General features: G+C 39.9%; 1 protein-coding gene across 1 annotated transcript in view; it reads right to left on the bottom strand.

The window, feature by feature from the left end:
- DPP10 (dipeptidyl peptidase like 10) overlaps nucleotides 1-12,814 on the bottom strand; it is a 584,313-nt gene extending 571,499 nt beyond the window's left edge. Inside the window, exon 1 of the mRNA XM_081199702.1 lies at nucleotides 12,717-12,814. The gene's annotated coding sequence lies outside the window, so the exon portion shown is untranslated. The remainder of the gene's footprint in view (nucleotides 1-12,716) is intronic.
- Nucleotides 12,815-16,198: the final 3,384 nt, after the last annotated feature.

Consider the following 16,198-nt stretch of genomic DNA (forward strand, 5'->3'; position numbering starts at 1 on the left):
GATTTGTATGCAGAAGGTCCCAGGTTCAATGGCTGGCATCTTCAAGTAGGGCTGAAAATGCCCTCCCTGCCTGAAACCCTGGAGAGCCACTGCAAGTCAGTGTAGACAATACTGAATGAGATGGACCAGCAGTCTTATTCCATATAAAACAGCTTCCTATTCATGTTCCTGTGCACAAGATTCTTGCCTACTTTTCAGCTGCCTAAAGTGAGAAGCCTAGGAGAAGTGTGGGACACTGTCATTGCTCCATGCCATACTGCAGCTGCAGTCAGAAGCTAAATGGGAAAGTACTGTCCATGCCCAAGTGGTTTAGCTCTAGAGCTAAATGTTGCTTTGCCCAGGCACAAAACCCATATGCAGGACTGCATGGAGACTATGAAGAAGAATTGGTGTATAATTCCATCATTGCTCTTTCCCATATTTACCAGGACATTAAAGAGGCAGTCCCTAAATGTGATAATGCATTTGCAATTAGAGTGTATTAAAGTGCCTTCTTCCAATACTTTGGCCACCTCATGAGAAGAGAAGACTCCCTGGAAAAGACCCTGATGTTGGGAAAGATGGAGGGCACAAGGAGAAGGGGACAACAGAGGACGAGATGGTTGGATAGTGTTCTTGAAGCTACCAGCATGAGTTTGACCAAACTGCGGGAGGCAGTGGAAGACAGAAGTGCCTGGCGTGCTCTGGTCCATGGGGTCACAAAGAGTTGGACACGACTAAATGACTAAACAACAAAAACAACAAAAAGTGTCTTCTTGCCCTACTGCACAAATCCACACCCACCCATACAAAACCAGATCTTTTTTTCATTTAGGAAAATGACAAGGAAGTGCACTGAACAATTTTTCAATGCTAATTCTACTCAGAGCAGAGCCACTGAAGTCAGTGGACATGACTAAGATTCCTTAATTTCAATGGGTCAACTCTAAGTAGAACTTAGCTGAATGTGCTCAATAAAAAAATGAACACAATCTAAGCAGCCTGTAAGATTTCTGTAAGCAAATAAGGATAAATGCTGAATAAACAAGTAATCTAGAGGAATTCTATAAAATGAGTGGGGACAATAACTTGTGATTTCTTTTCTACTTCTACAATCATTAGATAATTCCTTTTGACCTCCACCTTGTGCCAAAAATAGGCATAAAGAATACAAAAATTTTAAAATGCCAGAAATTATTTTTGCATGCTGTAAATTGTCCTCTCAGCTTTATAGGAGAATGAGTTTACATCTACACTCTCAGAGGCTGTGCTTTCATGTTGTGTTTGTTAACAGGAAATTCAATAAGGAATAGCCAGTTATGAGCCAAGCCACTCAATAAAGATGGAATTGGCACTTAGCTGCCAACTGCTTTCTATCTCACAAACGGTTGTTCAAATCTGGAGAAAAAAGTTCAGGGCCATTCATACTTCAACTCTGACAAATAGGACAAGGAAATTCCAAGGTACTAAATAGTTCCAACTGCAAACTAAAGTAAAATAAAAAATAGAAAAATGAATCTTATATTAAAAGATATGGAAGATTTATTCTGCTTCCTGCTCATTTCTCTCCTTGCTCTCAGTTGATGAGAGCTGTTTTCTATGTTGCTGCTTCTGCCAGCAAAGATAATATGCTTGTCAGATTACCTGTGCCTTTGGTAGAAACACAGTTTGATTAAAAGAGGCTTATAACGTATTACCTTCAGCAAACACTTGTCTCTCCATACACACCACACTCATGGTAGATGTGATTTGTTATAAAATCATCAACTCCTTCCTGTAACCTGGAATTTTCAGGATGTACAACTGTCTGAGAGTTCTGGCACATAAGAATGGTTCAATGGCTCAGAATATACATAACTCTTTAATGCTGTGCCATGTGCCTTCTCTTCAACAATAACAGTAACAACCTTCCCCCCTTCCCCAAAAAACTATGGGGCAAATGTACAGACACACACACACACCAGTCAAGCTTGCATTATAGCACCATGCTTACGGCTCTATGTCTTGTTTGTTCTTCTGCAAGTCAGCAACCTAGGGAACATAGTTTAGTGTGTTTTTTTACCATTAAATGATCCAGAACACTAGGCTAAGGGAAGCTGCTTCATACCACTGGTCCCTCTAGTCCATCATTGTCCTTTTACTGGTTACACCCAGGATTAACCACACATGAATTCAAGCCTAACATCCCTGAGATCCATTGTTGGCCCAGGCTCTGAAAAGCAGCTTGCTGCTAGGAGGATCTGCTTTATTGAGATGGATACTAATACTATCAAGGAGTCCAGCCACAAGAGACTCACAATGCCTGCCAGTTACAGGTCAATGCTGCACTCTTCTCCTTTCCATATCTGAGGTGGGATGCTGCAATCCAATGGTTGTTCACTAGGCTAATTTCAAGCCTAACGAAGCTCCTGAGGTTCCTAGATCATGGCTCCAAGTCCCTGGCATTGCGAGAGGGTCTTGCTTCCCCAACAGCCATGGCCTTGGAATCCCTCAGAAATCAGGTATATAGCTTTGTCTACCAGCTGCCCAGCTTGCAGCCTTGCTTCTACCTTCGAGCTCACGTAACTCAAACTCTCTAGCCTTTGTCTTTCTAACAACCAGTGAGTTGAGGAAGGGTGACCCACCCATTTGTCACCCTGCACAGAGCCACTTCCTTTGTTACCTTACTGGCTCCTACTCAGAGGGCCATTACCTCACCAGGAAGCTAGCATGGCTATTCCAGGAATTGAATCTGTGCTGGATCTGGTCTACCACTCCCCCCAACCCCAAGTTTGTAATCAACTCCTAGCATGAAAGCTGCCCATAGCTGTAAACGGTGGTGGTCTTTTCCTAGAATAAAGGTGCCGGTACTCTATCACGAGCACCACCAGCGAGGCAACCAGGGTGCACACGGCCAGCAGCAGGAAGCAGAGCCTGATAGGGGAAGCACATCAGATGCTGTGCTGCCCACTCTTGCACTCCTCAGGAAGTGGCACTCATACATTCCACCAGCCCTGGGAGGCAGCAGCAGTGGTTGGGCCCAAGCAGGGCTCTGTTCATGCCATGGCTCCCCATGAGGCTGAGTGTCTGGGGGGGAGGGGAGTTATTGGTTCTGCATACCAGTGCATACCACAAGGGGGAAAAACACTAGTTGTAAAGCCGTGAGATGCAAGACCAACCTTCTCACTTTTCTGGCATGTGCCCACCAAACCAAACAAGACATTGGACCAATCCAGGGTTTTGTTTTCTGGTCTGTTGGCAAGCCCACATAGATAGCATCTCTTCAAAGCTGCTCTTTACTCAGATGATAATTCTGCCTTCTTCAATAGTTCTTTAAAAGCTGTGTTGTGGTATAAAGAAATCTATTAGCATGCGTCCTTTTCCTAACATGATTTTCACTGGGTTGCTGCCTTCATTTAATTTTATCTTTTCTGTTAAAACACTCTTAAGACTGAGATAACAAACATAATTCAGCAATTTGTACTTCAGTTCATTCTGACTGATAATTTTCTAATTAATTCCCTCACTCAAAGGGGGGGGGGGAACCTCCGCTGATTTTTATGTTTCAATTTCGCATTCAGTTTAGCGATTAGATTAGTAATAGAGTCCATTTTAAAAGATGACACTCTTCATGGCGAAGTGGGAATGCCTCCCAAATCACATCTTGGTAGATATCTAGCTTATTATTATCTAGCCTGCACTAATCTTGAGACATTTACAGGATCGCAAGCAGAATGATGTGGGCATAAAATTACTAGTGGATCAGATGACCCCAGGGGTCCCCTCCAGCTCTGCAATTCTAGCCCTCTGCCCAACAAGGAGATATGCAATTTAATATAAGCGAGACAAGAGACATGCATTTAAGTTCAAGTGGCTCAGTGGCAGAACATCTGCCTTGCATGCAGAAGGTCCCAGGTTCAATCCCCAGCATCTTCAAGTAGTACTAGGAAAGTCCTTGCCGGAAACCCTGAAGAGACAATGCCAGTCAGTGCAGGCTATAGTGAGTTAGAATGGACCAATGGTTTGACTCAGTATAAGGCAGCTAAGTGAGATGAACATAGGAAGACTCCTGCTGGATCAGGCCCGTGTCCCATCTAGTCCAATGAGAAGCCTGTGGGAAACTCACAAGCAGGATCCGATCACAACACTTTCTCCTCTGTGGTTTTCAACAGCATGACTGCCTCCAGCTGTGGAGGCAGAGCACAGCCATCAGCAGCCTTATCCATGAATCTGTCTACTCCTCTTTTAAAGCCACCCAAGTTGGTGGCCATCACTGCCTCCTGTGGGACTGAGTTCCATAGTTTAACTATGTGCTGCATTAAGAAATGCTTTATTGTCTCTGTCCTGAATCTTTCAAAATTCAGCTTCATTGCTTTTCTCCATCTCTCACAACACTAGAACTCACGGACATACAAGTTGTTCACTTAAATTTAAAGCACCAGATGTATTTGTGCATGCAGTTCTACTGTCAGGTGCAATCTCATGAATGTATTTATCACATAAAAAAATTCCTTCCAGTAGCACCTTAAAGACCAACTAAGTACTTAGTTGGTCTTTAAGGTGCTACTGGAAGGAATTTTTTTATTTTGACTATGGCAGACCAACACGGCTACCTATCTACTACTGTATTTATCACATGAATGCTTATTTTGCTCTATGCTGCACCTAATATTATGGAATTTGGTGAAATTACAGGAGGCAATTTGTAGCAGAGCAGTAAAAACATTGTGAGAAATCAGATTCTGCAAGAATTCTTAATTGTTGTTGATACAAATTTGCCAAAAACAAAGACTTCTTGGTCTTGAGTAAACATGCAGGACATTTATTTAAAGCATGGTGTATATCACTGTAGCTGGATGAGAATTCAGATCAGCAATATTTGTTCTGCATTCTAGCTCTTGCTAACTTGGGTGGCACAATTTTATTCTGTGAACTGCCCTAAGACCTCCAGGTATAGGGCTGTATATAAATTCTAATAATAATAATAATAATAATAATAATAATAATAATAATAATAATAATTTAAAACCCAAGTAGAGTCCAACACTTACTATGGATGATAAGACATACTCAGAGTAGACCCACTGAATTTAATGGACTTAAGCAACTTAATTTAAATGGGCATGTTCTGAGTATGACCAATATTTGATATCTCCCTCTATTAATAAGAAATTTAGAGGCACTCCCAGTCTGCAATTTTTACATGATGAGCACTCTCACCACAGTTTGCAATTACACATTCACACAAAGAGGTTGGAGTAAAAGGAAATATCATCACATACAAGCAGCCAAGGTAGCTCCAAAGTTCTTCAAGAAGAAGCAGATCATTAGGCATTTTTTAATACCAGAGCAATTTCCCCACTTACATCACTCCTAGGAGCAACATCTGGAAGCTGCCTTAATCTCAAAAGATGCAGCAAAATGAAAGAAATAGATTAAATATGTTTATGTATATTTAAGGAATAATACCAATGAGCACCAACATACGTCTTTGAGACATTTCCTGACTTCAGGGAGAAATAAATTAAACATGCAATAAAAGTTTATTGCTGTTGGGAGATTTCACTTTGGAAAACCTGCTAGGGATAAATTTAATAGCATTGTAAATTTTATTTTGCGAGGAATGATTATTTGGGCCTGTAAGGACTGACAATTCTGTGTAAATCTAATCAGCTAGCTAGCAATTAATAATATTAAACTGCCTCACATCTTTTGCACGCTTGAATGACCCACGATGTGCTGAGGAGTCTACCCCTTAAAAAGCCGATTATTCACAGACCAATTAATGCTTACTTGGCATGTTCAAAAAGTAAGCATTCCCCACCGCTATTATTTTTTTTAAAAAAAGGAAAATCATCCCCTCCTGTCATAGCAAGATACTACTTTCCTTTGATGCAGCTGAAAGAGCTCCCAGAACCTTTTCCCAATTTAGCTTTCCCAGATTAATTTCTTACATTTTAGCAAGAGAGAAGAAAATCATTCATTCCTGTGATTTATCCCCTAGTAAAGCACTCTCCTAATGTTCCTCCTATTTTGACTTTTAGAGGGGCTTTAGGCTTTAAAAATTGTCAATATGCTCAGTTGGGCACTGGAGTTGCCATGCTTATGGTTTCAGCCACATGAAATCTACAGCCTACTGTGCTGCCCTCCCCCCACCCCAATTTTGGAGCAGGTTTGGAAGGTGCACAGAGGCTGAAGGAAAAAGGGGTAACCTGTTCCATCAACTATGTCTATTTCACTGATGGATAAACACCATTGAATGTCATGCTTTAAAACACACACACTTCTCCTTGCTCTCAGGATACTATACTTAACCACCATGAGCCCAGTGCATATGCATTAAAATTAAGGCACCACACATCATACATAGCCTCACATTTCACATGCTGAATCAATTCAGGCTCATTTTGAATGACTGAGAATGGTGACATATCAAAGGACAAAATGAGCCTTTAACTGGAAGAACAAGCACGCAGGAGAGGTTGTGTGGTGCAGTGGTCAGAGTGCTGGAGTAGGACCTGGGATATCAGAGTATGAATATACAGTCAGGTCACTAAGTTGAGACCAGTTACCATCTCTCAACCTAGCCAACCTCTTAGGGATACCTATAAATATTTACATTACAAGTAGAGGAGTCACACACAAAAAATGAAAGAACTTTTTTCCTAAGGTCACTAGGACTGCTTTCTTGACTTTGAATCAATTAATAAATGACTAATCAGTTATGTCAACCAGTCAGTCAGTCAAATTTATTTGTTAGAAACCATTGGTCATCAAAAAAAAATACATGCTACCATTATTCATACCTTAAATGTAAATGCCCACCACTTTCCATACTTAATGTCATATATTTACATATTTAGAAGGACAAATGTAAGCATTAGCCAGTCATCAAAGATATAAAATTAATGAGCTGAACTAGGGCATTAAAAGGAGAATAATAAAATTTGTGCACTCATCACAAATTTTTAAGATGGATTAGTTGTGCAATAGACATGTATGCTGACAGCACAAACTCAGATTCATGCTTACCGCACAATAAGATTTTTTAACAAAAGTACTGTTTAAGTTGTATTTTATTCTACATGTGTTTAACCTGCTTTAAGCTAAAACTGCCAACCCTGCCTCTTTTGTAATTGTTTCTTACAGTTTAATGAAAATATGATTTTATATGCCCTAAGCTGCCCTAAGCGGAAGGGGATCTTGCTCTAATAATAATTTTTAAAAGAAAAAAGACACTGTTTATTGTCAACAGAGAAAATCACCTTGAGCAATTTACACTTGGGCAATACTTTAATTAGGGTAAACCAAAATGTCACAAAATACAGAGCAAGATTTAATGTTCATCACACCTCTTAATCAGGTTGAATCAGGGTTAGGAGTAAGAGGGTATGGCTAAAAGTGGGGGGATATAAAAAAAATCACTTGAGGAGGTAGTCTCAAGACAGAATGAGGAGCAGATTGCACACTTAATTGGATTAGTCTCTGCTGGTTTTAAGCAGGTGTCAGGTTACCCTCTAGAAGTATAGGGAAAAGAAGCATTGGCTGATCTCTACATTTTAAAAATGCAACAGTTACCCAAACTTAGATTTTGGAATTAAGCTGCTAATGTTATTATTTCAACCTTACTAAATATAAACAATATATAAATAATTGTACACATACATGCATACAAATGTTTTCTGTTGAAGCACCGAAGACTAAAATCTACTGTTTAAAGTTTGCCTTTGATAACACCTTCCCTTTTTTATAACATTTTACTGGTTTTGTAATAAAATGATAAAATCTTCTGTTCCTAGGAAAGTTGGCAAGTTATTCTATCATTAAATGAAGACAAAGGGAGAATACATATATGCTTTCCATTTTTAAGACCAACTTAAAGCCAGAAAGCCAAGCTAACTTGTTGGCACCCTCGCTCCAGGTATGCTTGGAGGAAATTGTGAATCTAAATCTTTTTAAATTTAGATTTCAAGTTTGGTTTTGGGTGTGTTCCATTATAGTGCAATCTTGTGCATGTATACTCAGAAGTAAGCCCTACTGTGTTCAACAGGACAAATCCCCAGGTATCTGTGACCTTTAGTTTGCCTTAGGCATCATGAAGAACAGTGTACACCGGGATATTGGTAAGGAGGGTAAGATCCCATTGATTCTGGCTCCATCAATGGCTTTTTCAGTATGTCAGCTTTCATATCCATCTGACCCACCTTGAAATGAAGGGCAAGGGCACCATACTTCGGTGGCTCCAATCATTGCTGGAAGGCATATCCCAGGATCTCTTCTCCAGGTACCCAGAGTTTTGGAGGACTTTGTCTAGGGTGACATCCAGGGGAAACCTTAGACGATGGCCCAGGAGGTTAAAGCTTTAGCCCTTTGGCACTGGTGCCCAAATTTCTAGGCCCTTCTACCCTTATCTGCAGCCTACTGTGCTCACTCCTTGCAGCCCAGATTAATACTTTAAAAAATCATACAGGATTTTGATTTTTTAAAGAGAAATATTGCACATTGCTCAACTTCATACTATGTTAAGTATTAATGTCAAGAAGAAATTAATACAAGAAACATTATACTTTACAGCTGTGCTATTACATTAAATATTATAGTCTCAGCAAAACCAAACATAATATATCAAGTAAGTACCTATGATCACGTGATGAAGGTGTCCTTTTGTTCCACTAGTCAATAAATAAAACTCCAATTCTGTGCAAATTATTACATTTCTGCTTTCTTTCTTTTACTTTTAAACCTCTTAAGCAGAGCTATTACTGATTATTGTTGGCCTTGAATTTTGTTAACCTGTTCTTATGGCTATATATTTATTCTTGTTGCTGTATGTATATATATATTTGTCAGTAAAAATAAAGCATGTTCTAAATCTAGTGGTGCTTTTGTTTCTCTCTTATATTCTCAATCGGAAATCAATACTGTTTTGCCTTGTGCACAACTGCCAGCTATTGAAGTCGCTTCCAAGACTTGGCTCACATTTCCAGCATTTATAATTTCTGCTTATCTGATGTAGTCTTTCTGGAATCATGTACCATCTGGACAACTGGACCACCTTATGACAACTTTCACATACATTTCCGTAGAATGAAAAAGTTATGCACACTTTCCCATATATACTTCCTATATCATGACCCTACTGTAACATACTCATTCTTCTTCACAGAATAGGGAGAATTAAACTTTAATTTTAGGCATCAAATGCTTTCCATCTGCCACAATATATATGTATATTGTCAGTTTTTACAAGCTGAGTGAATGGTATTCAACTAAGTTTTACTCAGAGTAAACTCGCTGAAATTAATGAACATGATTACGTTAGGTCCATTGATTTCAATGGGTCTCCACTGAGTAAACATTAGTTAAATGCCACCCAGTATACTTTTGGCCTTATCTTAAACGAAGGCTGCACAATTTGTAACCCACCAAACTAAACTCAGCCATACTTTGGCACCTGCAAATAATTTGATTGCATCCCCTATAGTTGCAGGTACAGGGAGACAGAAGGGACAGGACGTTTGTTAGGCAAATTTATCACCAATGATCAAACTCTGATTGATTTTTGAAGTTGCCATACTTTGGAGGAATTCTGAGTGTGCACCCAACAAAGTATGCAGACTTTTTAAAAAAAAAAACAAAACAGGATTAAGGACTTTCTACGAGTGTGTGTGTAGAAAGTAGCCCACTGTGCAAAGGTAAAAACTGAATTCGTTGCTCCACCCACTTTTGCCTCTGTCCATCAACTGCATGTGAGTCTTTGAAGGCTGCCTAGGAGGGAATGTGAACCACAGGCAGGAAAAGAGTCCCCACCCCTGTTTTAAGCCCTCATTGCTACATATCCCAAAACTTTAATAGCCTGTCTACCAACCCTTGCCTGTGCCTTTTATCATTCTGTGTTCAGCTCTCTTCAGAATAGTATACAACATATACAGTTTTTAGTTTGCCTTGCAGAGTGCTTGATATATCTACTGCATCTAATTCCTTTGCTTTCACTTGAAAGTGAGTTTCAATTTACCCATCCTTTTGAGGCATACTGGAGCAGAGGTGTGAGGAGCAATCTCTGTTTCCAGAGCTAATCATCAGAGAGAGGTGGTAGGTTGCGCAACAGGAGAATCTCTTAGGTTGAGATCTTATGGACTGACAAGTTTCTGAATTGGTATCTCATGAATATATTTTAGCCTAGTATTTGTTGGGGGTATTTGTAAAACTGCAAGGAACTCTGTAGTGATGTTGTTCGACTTTCTTCCAATGAATCCAGCTGAGTAACATATAGCACCCCCAATAATTTCAGCTGCCAGGTTTTAGATCTTACAGAACCAATAGTGCTCTTTCACCAAAGTCATTCTCTGCTCCAATTAGATTACAGTGTTACTCCATTATCAATCACAAGCCAAGAAAGCTATGTTCATTTCAGACACAGCTGCATATGGTATGCCATCTCTCTATCTCCCGCTATCTGTACTTCATGAAGAAAAATGAATGTATGTGTCTTCTTTCTACATAAGAATCCCTCAGAGAATTGGTTCTGTCCCTTTGGAAATGCAATGACACTGCAGAAAACAAAGCCGTTCTGTTGATGTTACAAGCACAAAAAGCAATGTCATAAATGAAAACGGAATGGAGATTGATGCACAAAACCCCTAATGACATCTGGTCTTGAAAGAGCCAAATATGTAAATTTTTCATGAGAACAGGCACGGCACCATCCAGTACGATGGTTCATCCTCGGACATCTTCCCAATAAACAGCAGTGTGAAGCAGGGCTGCATTCTTGCAGCAACTCTCTTGCAGCATATTCTTCTCTCTGTTGCTCTCCTATGGTTTCAGTTTGACCAAAGATGGTATGTACCTCCATTCAAGGAGAAACGGGGGTCTGATCAACCTGGCACATCTCCACACCAAGAACAAAGTGCAATGGGTTCTTATCTAAGAGATGTTGTTTGAAAATGATGCTGCCCTGACAGTGCACTCCAAGACTCATTAACCATTTTGCCCAAACCTGCAGGGAGTTCGGTCTTACCACCATCCTGATGAAGATCAACATCCTGAGTCAGGATGTTGCCAGCACCCCACGCATCAGCATTGAGGTGGTAAATGGTGCTGTCTACCTGGACTCCACAATAACCAGCAATCTCTCCATCGACACTGAGCTTCACACGCATATTGGCAAGGCAGCTATGGCAATTGCTTGCATCTCCAAAATTCTATGGGAGAAATGTGATGCTAGTGACCAATATCAAGATAAAGGTCTGCCAGGCTTGTGTGTTGAGCACATTGCTTTATGGAAGTGACTTGTGGGCAACTTACACTCATCAGCAGTGACACCTCAATACCTTCCATATGCACTGTATCAGGGAGATTTTGGGAATGGCAGGACAGAGTCTCAAACAAAGATGTGCTCTCCCAAGCCCACATTCCCAGCATATTTTCATGTCTGTCTCAGTGATGTCTACACAGGCTTGGTCAGATCTGGCCCAGTGAGCCAAAAATTGTTCCCCAAAGCAGATGTACAATAAATAGTATACAATTACAGCATAAGGTGGTAAGTCTGCTAGAAGTTCTCTGCAGCCATCTTGAAAGTCACCTAGCTTGTATCCAATGGTTATGCAAGTGGAAAACAACTCAGGCAACCCATCCTGCCCTGCAGCCCCTCTATCCTCCAAAGGGTAACATGGGGATCTATTGAACAATGTAAACTATATCATATAAGCCTACAGTCCCAGGAGCGGGAGGGAATTGGTCAATATTAGGTGCAGGAAGGAACACTGGGCAAATGGAATAGACAGGTCCATCAGTCCTACTATTATGGGCATCTTTTCAACAAGATGGAGGATGATAATGCTTTAATTAAATAAATAGTACATTTTTTGTTTCTATCTGTATAGTGAATGCAGAGGCCCAAACAGAATTATGGATCTCTTACTTTAGGACTGATCTTGTTTAGCATATTTCTATAGTAAATTATTCTATTCGGAAACAGTTCTGGACCTGCTCAATTCATGCTACTTCATGTGAGAGATTGCAACATTTTCCAAAGAATATTCATTACATTTTTTGTTTGCTTTGTTTTCAGAAAGGTCATCAATCTCTGTTAACTCCTATTTTGCTGCTGTTTAATAAAAGTCCTGCAGCTGCAATTCTTTGTGATGTGTGTTTGTATATGTATGAATAAAATATGTTATATAAATATCACCAGCAGGACAAACTCAACCTTTATAGCACCTCAGCTTTGGAATGTGCTATTCTAATCTTATTTATTTTTATTTATAAGATTTCTCACCCACCCTTCACTGCAACAGTCCAGGGTGGTTTACAACACGATAATACGGAATCTTTTTTAAAAAAACAAGCAAGATAAAACTATTACAATTATGAAACAAGTAAAACCATTCCAGATGGAACAGAACAGTCCAAGTTCAATAAAAGAGATGGGCCCCATAAAACAAACTACCTCAGCTGACAATGGACAAGATAAAAAGGTGTGTCTTCAGCATATGGCAAAAGCTGAGGAATGATGATGCTAGGATTTAGGCTGAGTAGTGAGGGAGCCAAGTTTGCTGATGACACCAAGTTGTTCAGGGTGACAAAATCCAAAAGGAATTATGAAGAGCTCCAAAATAATTTAATATATTAGGTATAATAATAGAGAAAACAGTGGAAAGAAATGTGATGGGGATTTTTATATTAGCAAAGCTACGTGTCAACTTAAATGGTGTACTATGGAAAAAGTCAATAGAAGCTGAATTAGGTAGCCTTACCTGGAAGGAAGGTTCCTCTCCTTTACTGCACTGGAAGTTCTGAATACATTTGCAAATGGACAAAAGGATGATTGCCAGAGGTGGAGAATGGTCAGCAAAGAGCTTTGTAAAGAAACAATTTGTGGACCCTTGATCAGAATATGTGTTCCCCTTGCTATCTTCCCTTTTCTTGTGTGTCTTTTTTCAGTATCAAGTCTCATGGCAGGGCCTGTCTCATTTCCTTTTCTTGCATGATCTGCTTTGCGAGATGATGATAGTCTGAAAAGTGGAGTAAAAATATCAAGCATAAACAAACAAGCACAATCTATTTCTATATTTAATCATTTTTTCTAGTTTTTCAGATGGTCCTTTCCTTGCTTTAAGCCCTGTTTCATGCTCACAGAAATAAGAATTAAAAGGAATAAAACGTTCTTTTAATGGTCTTCATTTGAACCTGACTAGAATAGGTAATTGTGCTCCTTCCCATGGTACCTTGCTCCACCATAAGGAAGGTCACGTCCTCTCTAAAAATCAGAACAGATAACTCTTGAATGGCCTCACGTGCAGTTTAATGAAGGGAACAGGTAATTATATAAAAGCCTCCCCAAAGAGAAGCAAAATATATTTTGACCTTTACATTGCCACACACTGCATTTTCTGGAAACAATGTCCTTACTTCTTAATTTAGAATTGAAAAGATTTGCCAGGTCTGAACTAGTTATATTTCTTAACCATTCACCACTGCCAACTGCCTATAGATTTCCTATAAGTAAGACTCATTCATTGTGCAAATTAGATCAATCTCTTTGCTCCAAGGTTGTAATCTCAGCAGTGACACCTGCCTGTTGCCATGACAAGTAATTTTCCAAGTTAGGGGCTAGCTTCCAGAGAATTCTGTTACTCATTCGATTTATCAGCTCATCAGAATACTTTATTGGTTCACAGAGATTCGTTAACCTTCCGCCACTTGTTATTCTGCCCATATGACTATTACCACTACTGCTATCTCAGAAATGATGTTTTTTAAAAGGTATGAGAATAGACTGCAGTCCTGTCAAATGCAGCAAAACCAAATTACTGTCATCACTCCTATTTTCAGACCACTAGGTATTGATTACATTGCAGGTATTCCAGAATAATTACTTCTGAACAAGTCGGAAATCCATAACAAGTACCATCAAGCAAATTTACATTTTAATGCTACAAATATTTTCCATTGCATTGACATATCGGTGCAAGGGGTTAAAATAAACTGCTTTTACCTTTCCCATTAAAACTCTTGAAATAAGATATTAGACGCCGGATACATCTCAACATATGCTTTCTGGGAGTGAGGATAAAATAACATTTATACCCCTGCTGACCTTCCTATAAATATTTTTAAGTAGTTCTGTTTAAAGATAGGTGCAGTAGTGTTCTGGGTGACAGAGCAAATGCTAAAGCTCTATAAATTAGGAATGTGCAAAAGATTTGGATGAATCCCAAATCAAGTACCAAAGCAGGGCCGTTCTGAGAAGTTTGGGCTTGTTCAAGCCAAAGTGGAATTTCTTCAAAGCACCTCAAAGTGAGGCAGGAAAGTCCAAAGAAATTATGTACAATTCATTTTTTCATCAGTGAATGGGTCTAACAGATTCAGATTATTCATTTCCCTTCCACATGCTGACAAGCAAAGGTAACAGGCAGTGCTTTTTTTCTGGGGGAACACAGGGGTACGCATACTCCTAAACATTTTGTGAATCTAAGTTTGGCCTCATTGAAGGGCAGTAATTCAATCTGAGCAGGAAAATGACAGTACCCCTAACCTTTTTTTTTTTTTTTTAGAAAAAAGCACTGGTAACAGGTCATTTATATGTAGGCCAATTAGCTTGCCTAGAACAAAGAAATAATTTTGGGATGGGAAGAATGAAGCTATAATTTTAAGGTTTTCTGTGTTTTGTCTTTCTCCAGTCTTAAATTTGGCTTGCCACATGTCAACATACATTTGCTTTATTTTATTTTATTTTTAAATGAAAGTCTGCGTCAAAATTGATACGTGTTTTCCTGGGCATTTCTCCTCAAGCCTGGATTACTGCAAATGCACTCCATGCTGGGGCTAATAAAGTGCATTTTTGTACATTACTTTCATGAATATACACATCTTTTAGAGCACATTTCACATCGTAAGTAAGCATTTCTATAGGAATTCTTTGGACAGAGAACTACTTTGCAAAATTTAGAGAAGAGCTGTGTTTCAGTTCCTATAATGGTTTAGAAAGTACAAATTGGGCAGGGTTCTCATAAAAATGTGAAAAGAATTACAGTGGTACCTCAGGTTACAAACACCTCGGGTTACAGACGCTTCAGGTTACAGACTCAAGGAGTACCTTGGGTTAAGAACTTTACCTCAGGATGAGAACAGAAATTGTGTGCCAGCAGTGCAGCAGCAGCGGGAGGCCCCATTAACTAAAGTGGTACCTCAGGTTACGAACAGTTTCAGGTTAAGAACAGACCTCCGGAACGAATCAAGTCCATAACCAGAGGTACCACTGTATTTTTTCTCCATCTCTAATTGGGAATTTAATACAATAATTCTTAGTGGCTGTCAGGCCTTTGTAGGTGGGATGGTGTTGCTCACCTGCCTTCCCAATGCTGTATGCCACTGCTTGTTATGGTGGCTGTGAGGAAGCGAGGAAGCGAGGAAGCAAGAAGTCTGGCACAGGGCAGGTGTAGCAGCAGAGCAATCCAATGCTGCACCAAGCTCCCCGCTGCCTTGTCCTTCCCACTTGGTAACCTGCTATGAGGCATGGCTTTGCAAAGCCAGATGAACACCACCACCCCACAAACCACTACAGACCATCCTTGGCTTCCTCATTTGTCAAGAGACATAAAATAGAAATACAATCTGTACAGATTTTAAGAATGATGTACAGTGGTACCTTGGGTTACATACGCTTCAGGTTACAGATGCTTCAGGTTACATACGCTTCAGGTTACAGACTCCGCTAACCCAGAAATAGTGCTTCAGGTTAAGAACTTTGCTTCAGGATAAGAACAGAAATCGTGTTCCGGCGGCGCGGCGGCAGCAGGAGGCCCCATTAGCTAAAGTGGTGCTTCAGGTTAAGAACAGTTTCAGGTTAAGAATGGACCTCCAGAACAAATTAAGTACTTAACCCAAGGTACCACTGTAAATACACTTCCATCGGAGAAGCCACTGACCTGCACATACCGATGTGGCTCAGGTTGGCCAGAGCAATGAATCTGGCACCACAGATGCCTTGAAGGAATTGTCAATGCTTCTTAAAAAGCAGCTAATTACAAGCTGCGACTCTGTCATCCCAGTATTTTTCTTTACAAATTAGGAACAGTGAGGTGAGGCAACAAGGAGGAGGCGGGGATCAAAGAATGTAAGAAACCACCCCAGTAATTATACTGATTTGTGGGGTATTATATTTTTGCTTAAGCCATTGCTTCAAAACAATCACAGTCTTAGGCAAGAATGGATGGACATGTCAGAAGAAACAATA

The sequence above is a fragment of the Podarcis bocagei genome (assembly GCF_964188305.1).
Source record: "Podarcis bocagei genome assembly, chromosome: 1".
In the NCBI taxonomy this organism is placed as follows: domain Eukaryota; kingdom Metazoa; phylum Chordata; class Lepidosauria; order Squamata; family Lacertidae; genus Podarcis; species Podarcis bocagei.